A 17,206-nucleotide genomic window follows, 5' to 3' on the forward strand; every position below is an offset into this window, starting at 1 on the left:
GGAGAGGCTACATGACTTCTCTCTGACTCCGCCCTTCTCTCTCCTAGCATTCAGTTTAGTTTTCCAGTCTAAGTTCTGCCCTCCTATAGGTCCAAATCAGTTTCTTTATTCATTAACCATTAAAAGCAACACATAGACAGAAGGATCTCCCACACCACAGGGAAGTTTCAGTTCAGCGTCCTCCAGGTCCACATAGTGCCTTCATAAATAGGTACTTGCCTTCCACCTATGGGAGTGACCAAGGGCAATAGCAATAACCTGTAATATTTGGGGAGTCTCTTGGACAGCCCTTGGGTTTCTCATGCCTGGTGTTGGGTTTTTGTAAGATGGTCTTTGACTCTTGGGGGGAGGGTCATTGTCAGCCCAGATGGAAAATTTTCATTTAAATTCTCTATGTCCATTTTTATAGCAACTAATGTGTATTATACGTATTTTTAGGTAGGTACTTAATAAATAGTATGAATCCTTATGACTTTTCCAGATGTCCATACTATTATTTTACCCTCCCTTCCTTCTTCTGTATTTAGCTCTTTCCCTCTCCCTAAACAGAATCCCCTCTTTTCCCCTTGCCCACTTCAGATCATTTGTACTCCTCTGTTCACCTCTTGTGTGTTCACCCTGCTCGATGGACCCTTTTCACTTTTGTGGTTGTGTACTCACATCTGAAGATTTGGAGCTAGGAGCCTCGGATAAGCAAGAACATTGAACATTTGTCTTTCTGGACATGGGTCACCTCACTCAGTGTAGTATTTTCTACTTCCATCCAGATCTCATGACTTCAGTTTTGTTTACAACTGAGTAATACTCCATAGTGTACACGGACCACATTTTCATTACTCATTCACCAGTTAAGGACACCTAGGATATTTCTATTTCCTAGGGTATTTGTCAAGTTTCTCTAGAGCAGTGGTTATCAACATCCCTAATGCACAGGCTCTTTCATATAGTTCCTCATGTTGTGGTAACCCCCAACCATAAAATTATTTTGTTGCTACTTCATAGCTGTAGTTTTGCTACTGTTACGTGAATCATAGTGTAAATATCTGATGTGTGACCCTGTGAAAGGGTCATTCAGTGCCCAGAGGGTTGTAACCCACAGGCTGAGAACCACTGCTCTAGAGTAACAGAATTTACAAAATGAATCATATATATACTTATATATATGACTTATTAGCATGATTTACAGGCTGTGGTCCAGCTAATCCAACAATGGGTGGCTATGAATGGGAAGTTCAAGACTCTAGAACTTGCTCAGTCCACAAGCCTGGATGCTTCAGCTTATCTTCAGTAGACCCTGGAATCCCAAAGAAGCAGGCTCTAATTCCAGTGAAGGTGAGGGCAAATAGGCAAAGGCTTCCTTCTTTCAGGTCCTTTTATAGGCTTCCTGCAGAAGGTGTGACCCAGACTAAAGGTGTCTTCCTACATCCACGATCTAGATTAGAAGTAGATATTTCCACATCAGATTAAGTAGAAATCCCTCACACGTGTGCCCTCTATTTTGGGGTTTTGGTTAATTTCAGATGTAGTCAAGTTGACAAGCAAGAATAGCCATCACACCTAGCTATTGTGAACAGAGCAGCAACGAACACGGCAGAGCAAGTATCTGTGGAGTAGGACGTCAAGTTCTTTGGGCAAATGCCAAGGCCAATCACTCCCACTTTTTGGAGGTAGAAACTGGTTAAAACTTAGGGACTAGTCTATGTTTACACAGTTCTACGAACTGTTCAAACTGTAACATGGTCCATGTCTGCCACATTGACAGTACAGGGTCTTGGTTATGTGCATTGTTGCTGATGGCCGATGGTTTCTACTGCTCAGTCATAGCTTCCTGCCCTTAGAGCAGGTGAGGAATATCATTACTGGGAGCAACAGACTAAAAAGCTTCCTTCTACTTAATCACCATTAATTTCTTTGATAATTTGACTTCAGTCTATATTCTGTTACTTGCTGGGAGCCGATTCGAGTGGCTGCCATTACAAGATGGCGCCCCCCCCCCCCCCCCCCCCCCCCCCCCCCCGCCTTGCTTGGTGAACAATCCCATATTAGGCAATGCTGTGGAACCGTGCCTCTCGCATGCGCGATGATGTGCTTAGGGCCAATCCCGTGGCCAGGAGCATCGGCAGGCGCGCGCATCAGCCAATCCAGGCACGACTCGTTCCCTTACCCCCTATATAAGCAGCCGCTGCCGCTTGGCGCTCGGAGCCTCTCGCTTCCCCTCTCCCTTCAACCAAGAGGCTCCAATAAAGCGTGATTTGGGAAGAATCCTCGTCTAGTGGTCGTCTTTTCCTGCTGGTCAGGGAGTTCGCCGCAGTTACTCACTGAAAACAGATATCGAACTTCAAATTAAGTTGGACTGGGTTTGGTGGCTCAAGACTAAGAAGGCTATCTTGGGGATGACGAGGGAGGGAGGGTAGAAAAGAGAATATGAAGTGAGTTATATTTCAGCCAGGACACCAGTAGTGAGTGTTCATTAATCTATTCAAGTAATACTGAGAGTGACAGCGGTCAGTCTGGTAAATAACACATATGCCAACTGTTATACCATCCCATTATAAAAACTGATTTAACACACTTTCTAGTATTTACCCAGATTTTGTGTTTAAATGAACATCTTCTACTGAACATTTCTGGAAATTAATATCAATTATTTGAACTTTACTATTATTTTATTCAACTAACATATTCAATAAAACATAACAGGCCTGGAGTTTACTTACACCTGAAGCTCTTCTAAGTCTTCTATTCCCCAGTCTTATTTCTTTGTCTATTTTCTTTTAAAAATGCCCATACCATTTAAGAAACACTTTCAAGGCTCACACTAATTCTAAGTTATATTTTAACAATATGTATTCCCCTGCTTTATTGAGATATTAATATTGTCTTCAATTGCTCACCATTAGAGGAAAAATAAACTCCCATTGGCCTACTTATAAACAGTAATACAATCTTCTGGATCTGCGTACATTAGAAGCATATTGTGATAATTTGTTAAAAAAAAAAGTGAGTTAAGTTGCCAAAGCCTAACTAAAGACACACACACACACACACACACACACACACACACACACACGCTATTAACTGAAGGAATTCCCCTGAAAATGACTCCACAGAAGGCTAGATGACTTGAAAGAAGGGCTAAGCCTAGTTTCCTTAAGACCAAGCCTGAGTAGGAACGGAAGGCTTTCCCACTTGTGGCTCAGCCTGGACCGGCTCAAGGCGGCTTTGGAGTCCGGAGAAGAGCAGAGCTCGGGTCCAGCCTCCTCTGAGAGCCTCCGAGGATTGAGAACTGCCCGGGTGCCAGCTCGGGGGAAAGGGGCGGGGCCTCTCGCACCCGCGGCCACGGCCCCGTCCTCCGGAGCCCCTCCCCACCCCGACGCCCCGCCTACCGGGCTGTGCCGAGGGCGCGGGCGGCCCGGGCTCCTGTGCGGCGGCTCCGCTCCCGCCTGGGCCGCGGCCGCGCGCCCTCCCTTCGGGGAGGAGGAAGAGGACGAAGGAGGAGCGGCTTGAGGAAGGCCGAGGGCGGCAGTCGCGCCGCGGCGGGGAGGAAGCGGAGCCGGCGGCCGCGGGGGTGAGCGGCGCGGGGGAGGGGGGCGGGGGTCGCGGGGTCGCGTGCGGCCGGGAGGGCGGCGGCGGGAGGGAAGGCCCAGGCCCGCGCCCCGACCCTCGGCTCCACGCCGGGCCCGCCGCCGCCGCCTTTGTTGCCCGCGGCCCGCGGCTGTGCGAGACTGGGGTTCGGCGAGGCCTGGGCGGCGGGGCCTGCGGGCCGGGCGGGTCGGGGTTCCCGGAGCGGGAGCGAAGAATCGTCGCGGCTGTCCGGGCCGGGGGTGGCGGGGGTGGCGTCCAGGGGCCGAGGTGCCGAGTGGAGCCGGGACCCGGTGGCCGCGCGCGAGGGGCCGCGGGAGGAGGGCCGAGGCATTTAAAGTGCCCTGATCCCGCACAGGCCCTCTTGGGCTCCCGGAGTTGGCAACTTCAGGTACACACACACCATTGTGGCTCTGAGCAGCACAGTTGCTGTTCCCCAGAGCAGGGCCTGGCCCCAAACTTGAAAGAGTTTGTGTGTTCCAACTTAGTGTGTAGTCAGGACGCGATTTGGGGTGCTCATCCCCACTTTTTGTAATTGGAGACGGAGGTGGAACTGGGGCTTCCGGTGGGGAGATAATGTTGAATTCTTGAAGGTCTCACTAAGGCAACAGACCGCTGTGCCCGAAGACTGTGCAGTATACGGATTACAATTATAATGCGAATTAACACACCAGAGACTTCCCAAATTCAGTTTTAATTTATAGTGTTCCTTGGAATAAAGATAAACTTGTAATCAAACAAAGGTAAACTCCTGCCTACACAAAGGTGAAATAGCAGCCATAGTAGGCAGCTGTTTAGTTTTAACCCACCAAGCTCCACCGTGGACCACGTAGTTTACTTGAATGAATGAATTTCACTTGGAATTCTCAGTGCTGTGAAGGCAGTGAAAAACACGAGTGGTACTGTTTACAGGTTTCACGGATAAAATCCAAAAGAGGTAGTTTCTTCTGCACTGATTTCTCTCCAGTGCTTTGTAGATGGGAAGAGAGGTTTAGGATCCCTCCCTGCCCCAGGAAAGTAGGTCACCTTAACCTTTTGGTTCCACCACTCTCCCTAACCCTTGTTTATTTGAGGGCATGACACTCTGGACAGTGGGCTTCATAAGGGATATAGGGGAGTTTATTATCCAGGACTGAACTGGGTCAGACTGTGCCAAGTTTTTTACCTGAACCTTTAGCTTTTCTAGGGCTCCGTTTAGCATCTCCTTAAAGACAGTGCGTGTTTGCTTTTTACCTTTGAAGACATCCTCCGAGTTGGTCCCTGGCCCTGTTCCTTTCCCTTCTGACCACAGAACTAAAACACTGTCTCCCTCAGGGAGTCATCTGAGTGCCCTCCCTTGTTAGGACACCTGCAGGGAGTGGCAAGGCAGGGATTTGGGTGCCAGCCGAAGCGCGGGGTGTGGTGTGGAAAAGTGCTGCTGTACCAGCTGGATTCCAAGTCATTTACCTTAGCTCATCTCCAGTCTTGCTTGAGCACGGAGACGCTGTTGCTTTTAAGAGCTGCCCTTTTTCAGAGAACAGAAACCATGAGCCTTTGTGACCTTCTTGTGTAAGTTCATCCTTAGAGAAAACCTTGCTATGTTTTGCCGCTTTGGGCAGTTTTAGGAACTTGTTTTGCTCACAGAGGTAGTTGTGTGATCTTATTTAAAACTTCTGAGGTCCATTTCTGAGTTATTGGTAGTCACTGACACCCAAGAATATGTGTTCATGAGAAACAGGGCGATACACACATGTGTGGACGACCTCGGAGCGTGTAACTTCTCTTCTGACCTCTTGCTGTTATAAAGGTGGTACTCATATAAAGGTACTCATATCTGTGGCACCTGCGTACTTTTGCTGAATTGTTATTTTCATGAGGAGTCAGGGTATGGCTTTCTTAAACTGACCGTCCTGTTGATATCTGAATGACCAGACCGAGTTTAAGATTTCAGTGTCCATAGTGCACACAGAGGACATGACATGTTTTAGGGTGTTCGTTTGCTAGGACTATGACCTTGAACAGGCTTTGGATCTCTCAAGTCTTATTCCTCAAATGGAATCTATCTCACACTTATAGTATGTATTTTATTTGAAATAAATCCAGACTCTTAATTGGGCTACAGGATTTCTACATCGGTTTGCACCTTGTCTTACACCACAGTTATATCCTGACCCTTCAGTTCCTCAGGACTCCACGCTGTTCTCCAACACCCATCCTTGATACACTGATTCTATTAACTCTCAGTGTGTACCAGTGGCTACTTATATGGGAGGGTTTTTCCTAGGCCTTAAAGCCAGAGTCCATTCTTCAGAGAACCTCCCTAGGTACCTTGGAGTAACAAACTGGCATGTTTCCTTTAGACACTGCTGGCTGTTCTATTCTCGTCTTTCTGCTCTGTTCTCATACAGGTTCCATGAGGGTAGTAGCCTGTGAGAGTCTCTTTTCCCTTTGTGTCCCCAACACATTCCATGGAACTTGGCTACTTTCCCTTTTTTGTCCTTAATGTATCCTGTGGAACTTACACACTGAACAGGGACCTGGTATGCAGAAAGTATATGCAGTTCTCATCACATTAAAGAAAGAGGCTCACTGTGTAGATGTTAGTTAGCCTTTGGTGTTGTCTTTGTTTAGGCTGATCTGCTCAAGTGACTAAATCATGACACTAGTGAAATCAAAACCCTTGTGTCCACATAACATAAACAACCCTTCACAAAGAGAACCGTTTCCCTGTAGAGCCATAACGTGTGTGAGTTACTCATGAACCAAACCAGCTTATGGCACAGATGGACAGATCTGCCTCACTTTCTTTAAGTGTGGTTGTTTGTCAGTGTGGAAAGTCACTATTCTGTAGCATATTTCCTCAGTGTTCCTTTACATAGCTTTGTGAAGTCAAGCCTCAGTTATGTGGATCCTTTTGGCAGCCTCAGTTTTTAACAGATAATCAAGCAAGAAGAAAAAAACAATTTGTAATTAGACATGCCAGACAGTTAGAAGACTGATTGCAACAGTCTTTCACTGAAATACAAATCTAGATTGAATTTTAACACTTTGATTTTGTAGAATAGCTTTTTAAAAAGTTATTTGTTTTATTTGTAAAATAATAGTTTTTGAGAGATAAGTTGAAAAATTGAGAGTGCATGTGACTAGGTTGATGTTTAGCATATTAGCAAGTGATAATAGTAATTAGTTTAAAATATGCTTGGGTTGCTCAGCAGGAATATGCTGGGAGCCAGCAAAGTCTCTGTATGATATAAACATTCTTGCTAAAGAAGTCCAATATAGAAAAAGGGTATAAAAGACACTGTGGCAAGAGAAATGGACATGACGGGGAAGCGGCTGGGCGTCCACACAGATAACCGGTAGTGTGCAAGTTGCTGGGATGTGTGTATGGTCACAGGTCACAGCCTGGGTGCCAGTGGGAACTTGGCTGTGGGTTCAGTAGTCTTAGGTGGTATGAGCCCTCTCCAAAGTTCCTTGACATGTGGTGTGAGGCTGACTTCCTTCGTATAGCCACCACACTAAAGTATTGGCTTAAAATTTTGAAGACAGATTATCACGTTTTCCCATAGCCAGCTCTTGGATATTAGAGAAGAAAAGAAATGATGGACTATAAGATGTCACTGAAGACCTTAGCGGCAGTGGGAGCTTGTATTTAAACTATTTCCTTACAAAGACTCCTATTAGATAAAAGATTTTTATCAGAAAATTAATCATTTAGCTTTGATCTTTGTAATTACACAGATAAGCTTGGCTTACTAAGTGATTCAGAGAGCCAGTCTTTGCTGTAGACCTCATTCTGACCACAGTGTCAGAAGTCTCAAATGGTTGAAGCAACAGGCTTAACAAACAGATCAAGATAAATTCTCATTTGTGATGTACTACTTTGCATGTGTGTTATTTTATTTTGATATTTATAATGCATTATTCTAAAAAGTTTAGCTTTGGGTTTTTTGTTTGTTTTGTCTTTTTTATTTTTCCAGACAGGTTTCTCTGTGTAACCTGTCCTGGAACTTATTTTGTAGACCAGGCTGACCTCAAACTCACAGAGATATGCCTGCCTCTGCCTCCTAAGTGTTGGAATTAAAAGCGTGTGTCTCCTTGCCCAACAGGCTTTGTTTTCAACTGAAATACTACCTTCTTCAATTAGTACTTGTCTGTTGGCATCCCTTTCAGGGATGAAACAAACAAACCACATTTAGGGAATATTGTTACCAAATATCACAGATTGGCAGAATAAGTGGGAAGTGTCTGGATTTTTGTGCTTTTATACATCTGTAAAATTATAATTCCAGGCTAGACAGAGTTCAACAGATTATAATAAGAGTTCATTCTTTTACAGATGATTAAATAAGTAAGCATATAAATTCCGAAGAGTGTTTACACAGTAAGCCTAGTTGTATGCCAGTTCTCTAGAGGATTTCAATATGGGATCTCATGCACACAGCTCTTCTTTAATTTAACCCTGGGAGGTGGGCACTTGCACTTCTGTCTTTATGGACAATCATCTGGGTTTGGCTAGAGAATAAAGAAGCAGACAGAAAGTGCCTATGCATCAGTACAGAATTATTTCTTGTTTTCCTTCTTGAGTTGCTAGAACTCACACCTGTAGACATTCCTAAAAAGTGAGGAGGTAGTACCTTTTTGGTTTTGTGTCAGAAAATGCTTGCTCTGGGTATTTGGTTTTTAGTTTAGCTATGTATAGAATTTTAGGTATAATTTACTCAAGAGGAATAGGTTATGTGGCACTGATGGATTGGATTTGTCTGCTTTTCTGCAATTGCTGTCCTATGACTTCAGACAAGATAACAGTTTGAGGCACTGTTAATCCTCTTCCCAGAATCCATCATATAGGCTTGCAAGAATGCCAGAGAATGTGGAAGATTCAAGGAGAGTCACTGAACAGTTGGGGTGACGGTCTTGGAGATTTGAAAACAATGCCACTGTCACCCAGCCTTCACTGTTACCTTGGGACAGCTACCACTTGTTTATAGCAGTTGTATGTGTCTAGAATTTTTTTTTTGTAGTTTTTGTATTGTCTACTAAATGTTAAAGCTTCACAATGATATATTGTTGTATGAATTCTTATTGGTCTTAATAATAAAATCTCGATAAATGCTGTAAGATCAGAGAAGCAGAGCAACCAGCCACTAGTTCTTTACCTCTACTGAATCCTCAGACCCAATACACTGAGCTCCTGTGTCCTCTGTCTTTATTCCTCTTCGCTCAGCCCTTCCCCTTCCTGTCTCCACCTTTCTAGTGCTGGGATTAAAGGTGTGTGACTCCCAAGTACTAGGATTAAATGTGTGAGCCATAACCACATAGCTCTGTTTCTCTTTTAGATTGGATCAATTTTGTGTAGCCCAGTGTGCCCTTGAACTCGCAGAGATCTGTCTGCCTTTGCCTCCTGAGTGCTGGGATTAAAGGTGTGTGCCACCACTGCTTGGCCTTTATATCAAACTAGTGGCTTAATTTTGCAATCTGGTCTTCAGGCTTTATTTGTTAGATCCCAGATGAGGTATTATATGCCTTATCATTATTCTTTTATTCTTAGAATATAATATTCCATTGATTTTAAACTTAAAAGACTTTAAACTTTTCTTTATAATTTCTTCCCCCTCATTTTTGTGAATTTTCTTCTCTGAAGCTCTTTGTTGGCTACAGGAAGTCCAGATTGGTTTATTTATTAGTTATTTTCTTAGGTTTTCATGTCAATCTTTTGGGAGTGTTTTTGTTGTTGTATTTAAATGTTTCACAATGAATTTTGGTTTTCTTAACCTCCTGCACTCCTATAAAAAGTAACTTGGGACTTCTTTCAAATTTGTCATCTTTTCTCAGGTCTGTTTCTTTTTGTCTTCCCTCCTAGAAGAATTGAATTTACTTGCTTATATTTTCGAGTGCTAGATCTGGAAAGCAGGACTTGGCACATCGAAGGCAGGTGCACTGTCACTGGGTGCCGTAGCTCAGGCTTGTCTATGTAGTTAACATTGCTCCCCTTGGTCATACTTTTCTTCTGCTTTCAGGTTTCATTGTGTATGGGGGAATGGTAGTATGCTCGTCAGATTTTTGTCAACTGGACACAAGCTACAGTTATTTGGGAAGAGGAACTCTACATTGAGAAAATGCCTCCATAAGGTTTGCCTGTAGGTAAGTCTGTAGTGCACTTTCTTAATGATTCATATGGGAGGGCCCAGCTCTTTCGGGACAGTAACACTGGGCAGGCGGTCCTGGTTGATAAAAGAAAGAAGGCTGAACAGTGAGGAACACTGGTAAGCTTTGTTTCTTCATGGCTTCTGTTCCAGTTTTCCCAGGTTCCCGCTTTGAGTTCCTTCTCTGACTCCCTTCTTTGATGGACTATGATCAGAATGTGTAAGCCAGATAAACCTTTTCCTCCCCAAATTGTTTTTGGTCATGGTGTTTTATCATAGCAATAGAAACTCCAGCTAAAACAGGTAGCAGTTAACATGTATGCCCCCCCCCCCTTTGTTAGAGCTCAAACTCAGGTTTTAGTTATTCATGTTAGGCACACAAGTATTTTACCACATTCTGTATCTCTTCCCGAAGCCTGTTGGTCTACATTGGTCAACATGAATAGTTTTAAGTTGTATGTATTTTTTTGGAGAGATCAATTGGTGGACATGTGCAGATTAGATAACAATTTATAGGATTTGGTTCACTCCTTCCACTATTTAGATTCTGGGAATTGAAAGGCAGGTCATCAGGCTTGGCAATGTCAGTATGTTTTACCTGTTGAGCCAACTCACTAGCCCATGTTGTATCATTTTAATAAGTGGAAAGACGCCAGATGTGGTGGTGTAAACCTTTAATTCCAGCAATTAGGAGACAGAGGCAGGCAGATTTCTGAGAGTTCAAGGCCAGCCTACACAAAGAAACCCTGTCTCCGGGATGGGCGTGGGAGAATCTGAGTTAAACTTTTTTACTACATAGTTCAGTGCATTGAAGAGATTTTTATTTATGAGCAAATTATATCACATCTCTGGAGAAAATGCAAATTCTTGAACAAATCACATAGTAATATTATTTTGTTGTACTGCAGGAGAATAAAAACAAGCTGGCAAAATACAGATCTTTGGATTTTATGTCATTGTTCAGTTTGCCCAAAATTTTTAAAGAACTTTACCTGGCAGCTAACCTAAAAGGTTGTACTTATTTTATAGGCAGTGGCAATGGTGAGCTTTATGGAGAATGTGAAATATTTCAGCCAACTCCATTCTGTTGATATTTATTAAAATGTTAGTTGATTTTAATTTTCTACTGTCAGTTATGACAATGTATTAGTGAATTCTATTAAAACAGTTAAAATTACAACAGAGGACAGGACTTAGGACATTACATAACTTATCGCCGAGTATTACAATGAATCTTTTCAAATAGTCAGCTGTAATTGTGCCATAGTCAATTAAAGTAGGTGTGTGGGGATCGTTAGGATCTTAATAGTAAGTCGGGTAGAAGCACATAATTTCCTTTATCAGTGTTGCCCTGGTGCCATGGGTTTGAGGAAACAGTTTGTTAAAATGTCTGATAGTTGTTTTATGGATGACCTGGCCCAGGTATATAAGTGTGTTACTTGCCATGTATTGTCAGCACAATCACCAATTTCCAGCATGAAAACTGGTGTCTTTCATTGTGACACTGTCCAGAGTAGCACAGACCCCACAGGTCAGAGCTCAGTCCACAGACTTCACCCATTCAGATGCCAGCGTGAAGTCCTGGCCAGCTGTGCCATCTTGCTGACTGGCCATAAGTCAGAGGTTCCTGTAACAACCTCTTCTGATTAGATAACATGGAGAACTCAGCAAAAGCCAAAGTTTGTAAAGAAGATTAGTCAGTTGGGGCCTCTACAAACTTTGGCTGGTGCTTTCTCATATATTAGTGTTGGGAGCCTGCGAGTAAGCTTAAAGTACTTAAAATTTATTAAGACTTGCTGTAATTTTAAGTTGTCTTATTTTCTTTTATGACAATTTTATGTCCATTTTTCTTTGAGGTTATATTTTTTAAATTTACTTGTATAGCCCTGAAAATGTATTCTTATGCTTCAATTATTCTTTTTTTTTTTTTTTTTTCTGTTTTTAAAGGCAGAGCCATCTTTTCAGCCCACCCTGTAATTTTTTTTTCTTTTCTTTTTTTTTTCTTGCTGATTTTTTTATTAATTAATTAATTTAATTATTAAAGATTTCTGCCTCTTCCCCGCCACCACCTCCCATTCCCTCCCCCTCCCCCAATCAAGTCTTCCTTCCTCCTCAGCCCAAAGAGCAAGCAGGTTTCTCTGCCCTGTGGGAGGTCCAAGGACCACCCACCTCCATCCAGGTCTATTAAGGTGAGCATCCAAACTACCTGGGCTCCCACAAAGCCATTACATGCAATAGGATCAAGAACCCATTGCCATTGTTCTTCAGTTCTCAGTAGTCCTCATTGTCCATTATGTTCAGCGAGACCGGTTTTGTCCCATGCTTTTTCAGTCCCCGGCCAGCTGGCCTTGGTGAGTTCCCGATAGATCATCCCCATTGCCTCAGTGTGTGGGTGCACCCCTCGCCGTCCTGAGTTCCTTGCTCGTGCTCACTCTCCTTCTGCTCCTCCTTTGGATCATGAGACTTCAGTCCAGCGCTCCAATGTTGGTCTCTGTCTCTGTCTTCTTTCATCGCCTGACGAAGGTTAATATTCAGGGGGATGCTTATATGTTTTTCTTTGGGTTCACCTTCTTATTTAGCTTCTCTAGAGTCACGAATGAGTTCTTGCTTCAATTATTCTTATTTGCATGTACATGCCAGACATTGTGAAACTGGCCTGCTGCAGATGTGAGGTCCCAGAGTACAAGATGTCAGCAACTGCCCTGCCTTTCTGGGGCACCAGTGCCTTTTTTATTAGACTACAAACTAAGGAGACCTAGTGGGGAGGGTGAGGAAACGCTTTAAGGTGCTGTTGCAGTAATCCAGGAAACTAGAATATCCTGACAAAAGAAACTAGAATATCCTGACAAAAGCAGTTAGATTTCTGTATGTATTGAAGGTGGCTGTGGTTTGTCTTTCTTGACATTGGATATGAAGTTTCAGATAAGAAAGGAGCCAGGGATGATTCTGAATGCTTTGGTCTGAGACCTTGAAAGAATGAGGTAGCTTTAAGTGAAGTAGCTGTAAATGGAAGTGAATCAATCCTACAGGTAAAACAGATTTGGAAGTAAGGTTGGAAACATGCAGTTTAGTGTAAATCTGTTACATTTCAGCCATTGGCATGGTAATGTCAAGAAGAAAGGTGAATATAATTTGACTATATGATGGAGGAAGGTCATTGGTTAATTAATAAAGAAACTGCTTGGCCCTCATAGGTTAGAACATAGGTGGGTGGAGTAAACAGAACAGAATGCTGGGAGGAAGAGGAAGTGAGCTCAGATGCAGGGGAGCTCCTCTCAGAGCCAGACGCGATGAAGTAAGCCGCCAGGTCAGACATGCTGAATCTTTCCTGGTAAGATTGGTACTACACAGATTATTAGAGATGAGTTGATCGGGATATGAGAATTAGCCAGTAAGGGCTAGAGCTAATGGGCCAAGCAGTGTTTATATGAATACAGTTTGTGTGTTGTTATTTTGGGGCATAAGCTAGCCAGGCGGCTGGGAGCCGGGGCGGCAGCTCCCACTACAACTATAAATGGTGAGATAGGAATTTGGGAGCGGATGACCCATAGGTACTGTCATCATAAGTCTGACAAGGGAAGGTGCTTAGTCTTACCACAACTTGATATCCCCTGCTTTGTTGATATCTATGGGAGGCCTGCCCCTTTCTGACCAGAATCAGGAAGAGTGGATGTGGGGGTTGGGGTAAGAGCAGAGAAGAGGAGCCAGGCGGTGGTGGCACACTCCTTTAATCCCAGCACTTGGGAGGCAGAGGCAGGCAGATCTCTGTGAGTTCAAGACCAGCCTGGTCTACAAGAGCTAGTTTCAGGACAGGCTCCAAAACCACAGAGAAACCCTGTCTCGAAAAAAACAAAAAAAAAACCAAAAAACAAAAACAAACAAACAAACAAAAAAAGAGTAGAGAAGAGGGGTAAATGCGATCCTGATGTAAATTAAATAAAGAAATTAAAAGAATAACTGTGAAATTGTTTAGTGTGTACATACAGATGGAGGAGGGTCATCTCTGTGTTAGGGTGCTCCTTCAAGAAGAGGCTGGAGTGAAACCAGCATGGGAGTCTAAAAGTGAGGTGCCCTTGTAGCAAAGGCACAAATGGGTTGAGTTTCAGTAGCATCTTGGATAAGGGCTGAGCAGTTGGCTTCTCTGTGATGGAAATGGCTGTGGCTGATAAAGAGACCCTGGAAAGCAGGAGCTGTTGATGCTGAGTTTACGAAGATCTCTGGGGAGCACTGGTGTGAGGGGAGCATGCTCTAGGAACATGGCTTGCAGAAAGTGAGAAATAACATTTTTAGTAATGACCCAATAAAGGGGAAATGCGAAGACAGGCTGTGATGCCTTTAGAAAGGAGCTGAGAGGCTGATGTGGAGCAGACACTGCTAATTTGATTGACACATGGTAGGATCCATGATTTCCTCTTCTTCATTTTTGGGTGCCGGGCTTTGAACCTAGGACTTTGTGCTTGTTGGGGAGGCTCTCCACAATCGAACTTTATTCTTAGCTGTGAAGTTTCCTCTTGATGACTTACTTTCTCTGAAATTAGAGCTGAGATTGAAGATGGAGTATTTAAATGTGAAGACATACAGGTTGAATGGTCAGCAACAAAAGAGAATAAACCCAAGAAAAAGTTCTAGCTGTTATTACTCAGGAGATTAAGAACACTAGCTGTTCTTCCATAGGACCCAAGTTCAATCCCAGCAACCACATGGCAGTTCACAACTGTCTGTAACTCCAGTTCCAGGGGACCTAAGACCCTCACATAGATATACATGCAGGCAAAACACCAGTGCACATAAAAATAAGCAAATATTTAAAAAATTAATTCTCAGAAATGTGGGTCCTGAGAAAAAAAGGGGTCCATTCTGAATGACTGTTTTCCCAACCATGTTTAGCCATGTGGGTGCAGGTGTGACCTAGGCAAAGACATAACTAGTGCTCTAGTAAAAAAGTGGAAGGAGGGAGCGGAATGGGGTGTCTGCAAGGGAGTGATTCCAGTGCTATAAACCGAACAGGGAGGGTTTGCCATTCTTGTCATTTAAACTTTGAATATGTAAGGCCAGTAGACCATGACTCATCGTGTGTGTAAAATCTTTTGTATATATCAATATAAAAATTTTATGTCAGATTTACAAAATGTTCCTTTCCATAAGATGAAAAGAAAGGAAGTTATCCAGATTTTACTAAAGCAAAAATAATAGTCTCAATCCATTGTCTTACTCTTTGTTTTTGAATTTGTTTGTGAAATATCTTGACTTTCAAAAAGAAGCCTTCTGATTTACTTGACCATTCCCAAGTACAATCAGTTTTCAGAAAAATAAAAACCTCATAGACTTTATTCGATTAAAAACACTCCAAGTTCATATTGACTAACATGTCTAAAGAATGTTGCCATCCAATAACAGCTCCTTCTGGTCCACTTTACTCTCTCTTCTTTCTATATAATTGAGACCACATTTTACATATAATTTTATTTCCTGTGTTTTCCACTTAACAAATGAACACTATGCGCTCTCTCCATGTTATTTATAGCTATATAAATACCAACTTCAGTGGTTCTCCAGTCCCATTGTGTAGCTGTGCCAGCATTTGTTTTACTGCTCTCATACTGTTGGACATTAGGATGTTTTTGATTTTTAAAGCTCAGTTATTTTTAATCATAATTCAGGGAGCATAGTTATTTCTTAAAATGTATAAAAATAGTGTTGCCAGGAGAAAGTATGATAATTTTTAAAAGTTGAATATTGCCGAATTAAATTACATAACTTCATTAAGATACTTTTAAGCAATAACTAGTTGATTAGAAAATTTTTGACTGATTTGACTTGGAAAATGCTCTTACTGTTTTCTTATAAAAGTCAATATTTTCTGTGACACCAATTAGTTATCCAAGTGGAAAAATTAATCCCTACCTTATATAAATCAGTATTAGACTAACCATATACTTAAATATAAATGACAATTTTTTTGTAGAAAATACAGGCAAAACTATGTTTAGTGTCAAAAGAATTTCTTGAGAAAATAAAAGGGTCGAATAATTAAAGTGTGTTAGAGAGACAGAATCAGAGACAAAGATAAAGACGGAAAGACGCAAGCATTACGTAGCAAGCGAAAATGCAGAGACAAAGCAGGAAGCAAGGAATTCTGTGGGACTGGATACAGAGAGATTTCTAGGCATCTAGAATGTCCCTCTTTATATAAATTGATCATTTCTGTTAAACAACTTGTTCATGGGGCATGAGATAGCTCAGTGGGTAACAGGGCTAACTATAAGGGATGATGATCGAAATTCTATAGGAAGAGAGAACACAACTCCTACAGGGTGTCCTTTGGCTTATACAAACACACACACACACACACACACACACAAATCTTGACAGCATGATCCACATACAAACACATACACATACAACTTGATCATAATGATTTCTACATGTTATCAAGTTTGGTTTGCTGATACTGAGTTAAGGCTTTTTGGATCACCAAGGAATAAATGTATCTCCATTTGTCTTAGAGTATTTGGCTTTGGTATCAGGTAGTACTGATTGCTAGGAGTGATTTACAAAGTATTTTTTTCTTCTCTGTTATCTGAAAGAATTCGTTAGAGATTTTTGTTTCTGATTTTGAATTCTTTTCAGAGTTTGAATATTAATTGTATGTAATGAGATGACCTAGGGAGGAGTCACATCTAAACACATAGCTTTTGTGCTTTGTGTTCCCTTAGAGTACATAACATGAAGGTCATCTTTTTATTTTTCTAACCTTTGCATTTGGCTGCAATCCATCACACTATGTTAGGTGTGAAACTGTCAAAATGTTGGATTTCTTTTGTTTCTAGTTTTCGATTTTTATTTTTGGGATCTTCAACCTCCTAACCTCTCACCCTTTCTCTTTTTCTTCCTTTTCCCTCCTCTCTCCATTTCTTCTCTCTTTCATCCTTCTTTCTTCTCTCTCCCATTTTTTTTATCTCTCCCTCTCTTCTCCTCCCCTTCCCTTTCCCTTCACATTGGGGATTGAACTCAGCTTTGATTTTGTCAGGAAACAGTGTCTACCAGTGAACCTAGGAGTCTGCTTCATTGAAATCTTTGTATTAGTGAATTGTCTGTTTCTCTTTTCACACCATTATGTGTTTGGGGTTTAATGTTAAATGAATCTGCATTTATAAATACTGTATCTTCATGATGTGTTAACCTTCATTTCATTTTAAAATGTTTATTCTCTAGTAGTACTATGTCTGAGTCTCTAGTAATACTTACTCTCTTAAAGCCTGTTTTTTCTGATGTTAATTGAGCTATTAGCTTTTATGGTTACTCTTTTGGTATAGTCTTTTGTATCCTTTCAAGTGATGTGCATCATTCCACTATAGCGGAATCTTATAGATAGCATGTCTTAGTTTGCTCTCTGTTACTGTTGTAAAGCACCATGGCCAAAAGCAGCGTGGAGAAGAAAGGCTTTATTTGGCATACATATCATGGTTTACTGTCCATTGACAGGAGTCAAGATTGCA

General features: G+C 42.1%; 1 protein-coding gene across 3 annotated transcripts in view; it reads left to right on the forward strand.

The window, feature by feature from the left end:
* The first annotated feature begins 3,391 nt into the window (after positions 1-3,391).
* Socs6 (suppressor of cytokine signaling 6) overlaps positions 3,392-17,206 on the forward strand; it is a 28,464-nt gene continuing 14,649 nt past the window's right edge. For 2 of the 3 annotated variants that reach the window (XM_057789081.1, XM_057789079.1), the window contains exons 1-2: positions 3,392-3,568; positions 9,582-9,705. The gene's annotated coding sequence lies outside the window, so the exon portion shown is untranslated. Of the gene's footprint in view, positions 3,569-8,459; positions 8,558-9,581; positions 9,706-17,206 lie in introns of those variants that run through there. The other variant, XM_057789080.1, reaches the window with a different exon arrangement.

Source organism: Chionomys nivalis, chromosome 14 (genome assembly GCF_950005125.1).
Source record: "Chionomys nivalis chromosome 14, mChiNiv1.1, whole genome shotgun sequence".
NCBI classification, from domain to species: Eukaryota; Metazoa; Chordata; class Mammalia; order Rodentia; family Cricetidae; genus Chionomys; species Chionomys nivalis.